The following is an 8786-nucleotide window of genomic DNA, read 5'->3' on the forward strand; positions in this document are numbered from 1 at the left end:
TGTATAGCACGTAGAGGAGTGGACCCAAGATACTGCCCTGAGGAACTCCTGATTGTATGTTTCTTCGGTTGGATACTTCAGCGTTGATTTTTATTTCGAATTCTCTGTCTGTTAGGTACGACTGCAGTATTGCGAAATATTTGGCCAGTAGAATTCTTCTGATTTTGTAAAGCAGGCCTGGATGCCAAACTTTGTCAAATGCCTGACTTACGTCGAGGAAGGCAGCACTGCAGTATTGTTTGTTTTCCATAGCTTGGTTGATTATATTACCTGTTCGGTGGCATTGTTATACTGTGGAGTGTGCCTGTCGAAAGCCAAATTGGTGATTAGGGATCCAGTCATTTGGATTGGCGTCGTGATTAATTCTATTGAGGATAAGCTTTTCAAGAAGTTTCGATATTATGGGTAACAAGCTAATTGGACGGTAGCTTGTTACGTCAGTGTGATTTTTCCCAGGCTTTGGAATCATTATTATTTGTGCAATTTTTAATGGGAACGAAATTTGCGGTTGCGATTGTGAGCACTGATTGGCTAGTGATGATGCGAAGGTGGTCTGGACAGCGAGTGCTGTATAATTATGAGTGCTGGCCGCAATATGACGTTGACTTGGCTTGAGCAGAAGTTGAATGCTGTCTGTTAGACAGACGAAGCTGCGTGTTAGTATGTGTGGGTTCCCACAGAATCATCCTCTCCTTTAGCTTTTACTATAACTCAGATGCGTTCATCTTTTAACCCCAGAATGAAGGTTCCTTTAAAAAATTCTCCAGTTAATTTCAAACCACCTTCAGCGTAATGTTCATTATCCTTTTCCTCTAACGCCAGGAGCCTATGTGTATCTTGTGTCCGTAATTCCATTGCTAAGTGATCTAACCCAGCTCCCCATTGTGCTACGGTTTCTGACGGTCCTTGTTTTGAGGAGAACAACAAGCCTGTAGAATCTAATGTCCTCTTTACTAGGTAATTTTCCTCTCGAATATCTTTAATTTGTCTCCAAGTGTTCCTTTCGACGCGAGCTAACAATTTATCTTTTGCATCTCCTTGAATCTTTGCAACTACAAATTTTAACAACAATTCTTGTTTACTTGGATGAACCACTCCAATTGCGGCTTCTATCCCCTCAATAAATTCTCTGAATTGCTTTGGATTACCCTCAAAAGGCCTTGGTATCAGTTCTGTTGCTTGCATAACCGAAATGAATGCCCCTTCTTCATTATTGGAACTTTCATCATCTGCCATGATGAAAACAGTTGCCTACTGTATGTTGTGACTAACCTTTTACAGAGTAGAAAGGTAGAGTAGCTCCAAGCGATGCAGTTCTCGGTTCGAGGCTTGTCCCTGGGGTTGCCTCTCTCCGTATCTCGTGGCACCAGCTGCAGTGGGCGTGACTGCGACTTCCGTGGGGATATCAGGTCATAGTGCGTTTCCAAAGCCTTGTTGCTACCAACTTAGCAAAGTTCTCCTCTCTGAGTAGCGTTGCGCACCGCTTCCTCCTAGGCGTAGACTTTGGAGTAACTCCTTGCTTCTCGGACACCTCTCGAAGCAGGACTCCAGTGATTGAGACTAGCTCTTTCTAACGGGCCCAACTGAGTAGGTTTATCCTTCCCTACCCACCTGAAGACGGAGACAGATCCAGTCTCTGAAACGTCATGGTCTTTTGTCTTTTACATACTAGATGATAGATGAAGTCCAAAATAAGCTAAAAGAAGTACAGTATACACCATCGTCAGAATCCTTTCAAGTCTATCCCAGGACTCCGTATGTCCAGATGGTGTGAACTTCTAAATTGTTGAGCTTTAAAACCAAACGTTTCTTGCGAATCGGATCCAGTTGTTGTCTTCAAAGATATCCCACTTCTGACACCATATAATTATCTTCTCGTTGTCTAAGGTGGATAAGGAACCCACCAAATGAAGACGCTTTCTATGCTCAACAATTATTCAGAGTTTTATTAGAAGAACGTAAAGGATGTATGTAATGTATACTGTACAGATTTTCAAGTCTCCTACTGTTTCCAGTGTTACTGGTATTATACGGGGTTAGTCGAAAAGATGTTACCACTTATATGGATTGGAATTTTGTTTATTTTTTATTAAAAATATTTTATTCAAAGTCCAAATAAAGCTAATACACTCCTTGGTTCTCAATGCATTTGTGCAGATTGTCCACCTACAGTCCATAGCTCGTTGACACATTTCTGTAGGTGTAGAGTGGACAGCCGTTGATATGCGTTCTTTAAGATCATTAATGTTGCGAGGTTTTGTAGCATAGACACGTTCCTGGATCATTCCCCATAACCAGAAATCACATGGAGTCAAGTCTGGTGACCTTGCTGGCCAAGACAAAGGTCCACCTCTTCCAATCCAGTGTTACCAAATGTATCATTGACGTATCTTCGAACTAGTAAGGAATAATGTGGGGGTGCACCATTGTGTTGAAAGTAACCATATTGTCACGTGTTGGGTATGCACGCGCGACAAATAATTTCATGCCGTTTTGGATATAGCGAATTTATTGCACATTCTCTCTCGCATTTACATAATTTACAGTCTCACAACTACTGCCATCGGCAGTGTCACAAATACTTCTCCTGCAGTAATTTCCATTCACTCGATACAACAATGGACTTCAACTCACTCTGGCGAATGCTAGACTGCAGCTGACTGGTTACTCTGGTAATCCTCTCGTTATGTAGCGTCCGCACTGACGACAGAAAACCGTTACGTGATAGCTACCACTGTTGCGTAACGCCGTGTTTACAGGTGTTGCTGGGGAATGCTGCCGAGAGTTGTTTATTGCTGCATAGTAACCGCGGTGTCCCCGGTTACATTACTGTGGGAGATGACGGAGTGTTTACTGGCCTGTTACCATAGCAGCGGCAGTTGCTCCAATGCTGTTACGTCACCGCTGGAAGGGGGGTGTCCTGCATAGCGCAAATACATCACACTGCTCCCTTCTAAAGGTTGTTTGTCCCGAACAGCCTAACAGTGCACCTCTTCGACCTGTCCATCTTCCAGTTAGAGTGTCATCCAAGTATGCCCTGACATCTCGATGGTAGTGAGGTGGAACACCATCTTGTAGGGAAAATCTCTGATTTCCAAACAGCTCTCAAATGGCAGGAAAAATTGATGTCTGAAGTATATTGAGATACACCTGACCACTTACGGTACCTTCAAAGAAGAAAGGACCAATCAAACTGGGCGATGACAGACCACACCCAATAGATTAATTTCCTTGCCCGCGTGAATGTGTGGATTTACAGGAGCCCAATACACACAATTGTGGCGGTTAACGGTACCATTCATTTTGAATTGCGCCTCGTCAGACCAGATAGCTTTTCCTGCAAACTCCTCATCCTCGCGAACCATCCCTTCAAACCATTTGCAGTATTCAAGCCTTTGATCCCGGTCATCCTCGTTCATAGCGTGCAGCAGTCTTGGAATGTACACTTTCCACTTTGCAGCCTTCAGAATTCGCCGTACACTTGATCGGCTTACTCCACTTTCGTGTGCATGCTGATTCACAGATTTTGTGGTGATCGTGTAAAGTGTTGCAACACCACAACACTGGAAGCTGGACTTGTTACTGTCCGTGGTCGCCCAGATCTCTGATTATGCACATCATGAACAGTACTGTCGGCTTCAAATTTATCCCGAATACGGGCAATTGTTTGGCGTGTTGGTGGCTGAGTTCCAAACTCATTCTGCCATTGTCGTTGTACCTCTTTGTTTTCGTACTTCCAGTACCACTTCAGTACAGCCTTGTGTTGCTCAAAGAACAACCTTTCAGCCATTGTTGCTGTCTTCTGCTCGCAGCGCGCATGCGGCACGACACTCACGTGACTCATGTGACCTTCGCCATCTGTTGAGAAAACATTACACTACACTGCCGCGTAAGAATTGTAACTGCATGTCATTTTGTTCCAAAGATACTGACTATCAAAGAGTGAGTACATTTTTTGGACCCCCTATATATAGGATTGGGCGCTCGCTTCCGCTAGCGGAGTTTAAATGCCCGACTGCACAAATCAGTGTACTTTGGCACTTTGACCATACTCATCACTGTACCAATCGGTGCACTTCGAACGTTGAAGGATATTATACCTATGGACGTTTGAAAGCCATGTGTAAATCGCGATCCAGATCTAGAGAGAGCTTTGTGGAGAGTCAGTTTAGTGTTAGTGCTTAATCCCTCAATTTTGAATACGGAGTGTACTAAATGCTCTGAAGGCCTTGGGTTCGATCATTTCTATATATAGTCTCCATTTAACCTTCCTATTGAAAATGTTGTGCTATTTACAAATTGAATCTTTCTTCCATTCAATGTAAGATGAAACAGACATGGACGACGACGGCAAGAGAAGTCTATCCCTGAGTCTTCATTAATTTTGATATTTGAGGGCTAACACCAGGTCTGCATTCTGCTGCGACCGCACAACAAAACTCTCCTTGCGATCTGTCGCATACAGACAGGTGTCATCTGCAGATAGGGCTAGATGAACGTCATGTGTTTGGGATGCCCTCTTTCTGTTGGAAGAACTTGTCATCCACCTCAAAATATGTGGTTCTCAGGCCAACCTCCAGCAGTCCATGATGTCTTCTACCTGCAGGGCAGTCCGTTTCGCCAGTGTGTCTTCGTTGTGGAGCTTATTTCTGATAAATTATAGGGCTTCATCGACTGGAACATATGTGAAGAGACTGACGATGTCAGAGCTAACGAGGGTATCTGAGGATTGAAGATGAACAGACTTCAACAGCTGTACAAAGTGGCCCGAATTCTTAACGAAGGATCAAGATTTTCCAGCAAGAGGGCGTAGTATCTTATCGATAAAGCCAGCCGGGGCATAGCAAGGGGAACGAGTGGAATTCGCTGTAGGCCTCAGAGGAATGTCCGGTTTGTGGATCTTGGGAAGACCATATCAATATGGAGGCTTGCTGCGGTGCGGAGTCAACTTGTGTTTAAGATCAATGGGGAGAGTAGTTTTGTGCTTGGAAACGAGTTTATATATTTTCCTCTCAGTTTTAGCTGTAGGATATTTTGGCAAGGTTTATGAACACCGGACTCCAGCAAAGTGTTCAAGTTCTCCTTGTATTTGGATTCATCAAACACCACTGTGAAGATTCCCTTGTTTGCCTGAAGACTCCTAATATCCTTGTTGCGCCTCAAACATTTTATGGCTTTCAACTCCTTCATGGTCATGTTAGGTCTGTAAGGCTTAGACTTCTCTAACATAGACCTGATTTTCCATCTAAACTCCATGCCCAGGCCTGTGGAAGCTTGGAAACAACGGATTCCACAGCACATGCCATATCCAGGTTGCAGTGTGGATAGGTTACAGCAAAATTCAAACCTTTCTTGAGGACTGCTTCGTCCGCGTCTGTGAGAGTGTGTTAAGAAAGATTGAGAATAAATTTGTTGGGGGTAAATATTGGGGTAGGCCTATGCTGTTGATTATTGAGGGCAGAAAATTTATGAATATGAGCCTGTTTTTGCATATATGGGATGGGCCATTTAAATTCCGGTAGTGGCAGTGGGACGGAGTTAATTTAAATGCCCGCCATTGTAGAGTAATAAAAATTGTAATCATGTTACTCAAAATGCTGTGATTTCTACAATTTTTGTGATAAACGAACGAAATAAACGCTACTTTTATCTATAAAGTATATAGAATCAAATACTGTAATTTACAGATTTTAGAATCTGTAAAAATTGTTACTTCCATTGTGCCAATGGAAGTGAATTCTGCCCTTGAGAAATGCCTGACGGGCACTTGGACAGTTTTGGAGGTGCGTCGACTGTTGAACGGATTTTGAATGACGAAGCCTTTCGGGATGATACCCAGAGATTTGCATCTTATTGTATTCTATCTGTAGTCCGTTATCTGTTATAATCTTCTCTTGAACCGTGTAGAAGTCACTAGTCTCTTTCTTTTGTGATGAAGTCACTCTGCATTCTTACATCTTGTAATTCCTCTTCCAAAAGTGCAGCTTTCTTACACTGGGCTCGGAGAACTTTTGTTTCAAGTTTTAGGGCGTTTCCTTCCCCCTTTAAAACATCTTTATCCACCACTATGATTTGGGCTTTTAATACCGAAGCGTCTCTTTTTTGTGTGATGTCCCCACACTTTGCATTAAAGAGTTTAATTGTTTTTCCAGTTTACATTGGGGTTCGCCTTATCCAATATTGCGAACATTTTCATTGCCATGATTTATAATGACATCTGCCTGTTGCTTCCATAATTTTATTATATACTCATAAACGTACGGTCGGTGGAAAGCCATGTGCATTTCACGAACAGGTGTGCACCTTGGAAAATTGCCAGTGGTGCAGAGAACCTTGTTTTACAGGCGCTGCAATTCATTAGACGGGTATCTGCCGCGAATTCTTAGTGAGAGAAGCATAAGCCATTACGGATCCATGTATAATACGAGCTTTGTGGAAGGTCGTTTTAATGTTAGCTCTCAATCACTCACTTTGAATAGGGAATATATTCCAATAAATGTTCTGAAACCCTTGGCTTCCATCATTTCTATGTTTGATTGCCATGTAATTTTCTCATCGAAGATTACACCGAGATATTTTACACTATTTACAAATGGAATGTTCTGTCCATTCAATATAAGAAGAGACTCAGGTGGTCTAATTCGATGAGAGAAGTAGATTTCCCCAATTCTTTTCTTCATTCATTTTAATGTTCCAACGCTAACACCAGGCCGCTATTGAGTTCAGGACGCGTTGGAATTTTCTGAGCATGTGTACATAACCCTGCTAGTGTTCTATTGCATAAAGACAGGCGTCGTCAGCAATGAGCTAGTTCAATTCCGATTGTCTTGGGGGTGTTATTTATAAACAAGTTGTAGAGTGTGGGGGACAAGCTGAAACCTTGTGGTACCCCTGCTTTCATTTTCCTTGGCGCAGATATTTCGCGTTCTGCCAAAACTCTGAATTTTCTTTGCGAGAGGAATGAATCAAAGTAGTCGAAAAATCTAATTTAGATAATTACAAAGTAAGACAGGATGGCATGTTGTATCATAGTCTTTTTTGATGTCTCCCTGTACATTGAGGCACTTGTCCCATCGTTTTGCAAGCCCCTGAAAACCAGCATAAAATCCTTTGGGCTGCTGTCGGAACCAGGCGGTGACTTCCCTTTCTACAGCTTCATCATCGGGGAAGATGCTCAGCCGAAAGATGATGTTTAAGAGGGCCGAACAAATGGAAGTCACTTGGAGCATTATGCATTTTGAGGTAGGCCATGCTGTGTGAACAACCAGTAGCAGTGGCCATAGTGTCTGTAGTTACCCTTCTGTCTGCTCGGATTAAGTCTTCAACCCGTTGGATATTCGCCTCTGTGGCAATCTCTGTTGGCCAGCCGACGTGGTGTTCGTCTTCGATACGTGTCCACTCTTCAGAGAACTTCTGCACCCAATTGTAAACAGCTTGACATGACAGGAAGCGTTTCTTTATGAATATTCTTTGATTCCATGCCTTTTGCCCACAATTTTCTTTCTGCCTTTCTCGTATTTTAAACATGTAAAGAAACGCAGTTTGAAGTTTTGACTCTTGATATTTTACAACACGTCAAAAACGATGCTTGAGATTTTACAACTTATTAAAAAAGATTGCAAGCCTCCATTCACTTGAGTCAAATTTTGTTCTGTGGTTTTGAGAGGAATAGCTTGAGGTCTTTGAGGTGGAAAAGTGTCGTAATGTGGAGACATGGAGATATTTTCTGGCGTGGTTGGTGTTGCCCATGAGGTGGTTGCTGATGCATCATAAGAGGGTTCTGATAAATGTGATGATGGTGCCTGATTCGTCATAACCTCGTCTAGCTCCTCTGCTTCCTGCTGCATGATAATATTTGATATTTTCATTTTTGTTTCCAAGAGCCGGCGAGGTGAGAAAGTTTTAACAGTTTTTGCCCAAGGAAGGAAAATGTGATTCCCAGCATCAACGTCTGTTCTGCTTTGTTAGCTCACAGCCCTGTCAATGGTTGAAGTAGACTGGTTTGCGTTTCTTGGCCTTTTTTGTAGGATTGAGCTGAATGTTTCCAGTTCACTAGTATTTAGGCGTTTCGCTGTAGGTTTTTTACATGTCTTGTCCACGGGTGGTGTGTGTGTGCGGTGCTGGCAATAACCCTCTTAACAACTCTCGACAATAACCGCTAACTTTTCAGCTTGATCCATCGTAGCCAGTATCCGGTATTTTACTTGTCCTACAGCACCTCTTAACCAATTGACATTGGCAGCTACAAGCCTCTGTTCAATCACTTCATTAATTATACTTTGTGCAGTCCCATCATTAACCCTTTGAATTGTTTTCTGTCACAATTTCCTGCATCTGTTACTAAAATCCTCTGCATTCACATCCAGGAGTCTGGCGACTTCTCACTAAATCTATCGATTAGGGCCTCTTTTATTGTTTCATACCCGAAAGTATAGGATCCCAGTTTTTCTCTTCTATTTAAATACACATGAAGTTTAACCTTCGCCCTATCTTGGTCTGTGCAGTAAGCAACCTTTGCCAATGTCTCTATTTGGGAGACAAATTCATGAACGGATTTCACGTTGCTGTCACCGATCCACTGTCAGATCCATGCTACTGACAAATCCTTACCTTGTTGTCTGGATGCTCGGGCTTCTCCCGAAATTCTTAAATTGTTTAGCTCTTCCCGTAACTCCTTAACTGTAACCGCCCCTCCTTTCTTTTTGCCTGTGGCTCCGTCTGAATAGTAGTGCAGGGAGTGCGAGCCGATGATGATCGGCCCCTCTTCTCCAATGACCACTTTGACT

This window comes from Cryptotermes secundus, unplaced genomic scaffold, assembly GCF_002891405.2.
Source record: "Cryptotermes secundus unplaced genomic scaffold, Csec_1.0 scaffold195, whole genome shotgun sequence".
NCBI lineage: Eukaryota > Metazoa > Arthropoda > Insecta > Blattodea > Kalotermitidae > Cryptotermes > Cryptotermes secundus.